Source organism: Marmota marmota, unplaced genomic scaffold (genome assembly GCF_001458135.2).
Source record: "Marmota marmota marmota unplaced genomic scaffold, marMar, whole genome shotgun sequence".
NCBI lineage: Eukaryota > Metazoa > Chordata > Mammalia > Rodentia > Sciuridae > Marmota > Marmota marmota.
Window position 1 is genome coordinate 19,080,789 of NW_025999960.1, and position 1,572 is coordinate 19,082,360.

Genomic DNA, 1,572 nt, shown 5'->3' on the forward strand with positions numbered 1-1,572 from the left:
TTTTTTTTGGGGGGGGGGGGCAGGGATTGAACCCAGGGGCGCTCAACCACCGAGTTACACCCCCAGCCCTTTTTTATATTTTTATTTAGAGACAGGGTCTTGCTTAATTGCTGAGGCTGGCTTTGAACTCCCAATCCTCCTGCCTCAGCATCCTGAGTTGCTGGGATTACAGAAGGGCGCCATCGCGCCCAGCTCTTTTTACTCTTGATGGCGAAATCTGCGGAGCTTAATAAAAAGTTGTAAAGCAAAGACTCGTGCAGGCACCACCAGCTGGGCCTTATGGCCCTGCTGTCTCTAACAGAAACCTTCATTTCTAGCCTACTGCTTGTGATTTTTCCAACTACACCAGAGTGCCAGGAAAGTAAAGGTACTGGAACGCAACCGGTAACAGTACTCTTTTGTGCCCTGGCTCTTCCAAGACTGTCTGACAGGATAGGATGTTATGCCTGTTGGTAGTTTCTACCACGTTTATAGTTTATGTTTTTGTACCAGGGATTGAATGAATTCAAGGGCGCTTAACCACTGAGCTACATCCCCAGCCCATTTTTATATTTTATTTAAAGACAGAGTCTCACTAAGTTGCTGAGGCTGGTTTTGCACTTGCGATCCTCCTGCCTCAGCCTCCTGAGCTGCTGGGTTTGCAGGCGTGCGCCACCGCGCCCGGCTCAGTTCACTTTTTAAATTGAGGGTTTGGTGGCTTTGAACGATGTACTATCTCCACTGCTGGAGCGCCTGAGGTCCTGGGGTTGAATCTGGAAATTTGGGGCAAGAGTTAAGATATGAGAAAGTAGGGAAAGAAAGGGCACTATGACAACTCTGAAAGGGCAAGAAAGTGAGCTAAAAGCGTCTGTAAGGACTGGGTCGAGACCGATGAAAATCAGCATTACAGGATCTGACTTTTGCCAGCTCCAAAGCACCCTCCCCTACGAAACACCCAAGATGGCGCCAGGCCCGCGCGGTTGGAGGTCACTAGCACGCGGAAGGGATAGCTTTCAGAAGCGGGGACAGCGGGAACCGAGGAGGGTGTAAGCACCGGGGTGGGAACAAGCAAGAAAAGGGCCGCACAGCATCCACGCGAGGTGGTACCCTGCGCGCCTGCGCGGCGCAGAGAGGGCACGAGGCCCCAACGCCTTACCTGCTCCCAGTGCACAGAAGACAGAGAGGGGAGGGGGGGGCGGGAATAGCGAAGGGAAGACTTGGCGCATGCGTCGCCTGGGCCAACGAGTCGCTCCGCCGCGGATAGAGTGAATGCAATGTCGAGGGTCGGCCCAGGTTCTACAGCGCCGCCTGCCAGCTCTGAAGCGGCATCCGGCCAGAGGCCCCACCTGGTGTTCGAGAGGAGAAACTACAGGCGGAGCCGACCCTGTAGTTGGCTGACATAGGCCAACTTCAGAGTAAGCAGATCCATAACATGGCCTGCCTTTGATCAGTACAGCGTTTGGGATCTTGGCCGCCAGTCTCCTTTCTGAGCATGCGCAACCCATTGGGGGAAAGCTTCAGATACTCAGTGTTAAATAGCATACAATAGTGATTGTGATTCAGTTACTGAAATGTTGCAGGAGGAAAATGAAG

At 52.9% G+C, this 1,572-nt stretch overlaps 1 protein-coding gene across 2 annotated transcripts in view; it reads right to left on the reverse strand.

Annotated features, from left to right (window-relative positions):
* Nucleotides 1-1,226, reverse strand: part of Atp5mc2 (ATP synthase membrane subunit c locus 2) — an 8,138-nt gene extending 6,912 nt beyond the window's left edge. The window contains exon 1 of one of the 2 annotated variants that reach the window (XM_015493479.2): nucleotides 1,136-1,226. The gene's annotated coding sequence lies outside the window, so the exon portion shown is untranslated. Of the gene's footprint in view, nucleotides 1-575; nucleotides 595-1,135 lie in introns of those variants that run through there. The other variant, XM_048802830.1, reaches the window with a different exon arrangement.
* Nucleotides 1,227-1,572: the final 346 nt, after the last annotated feature.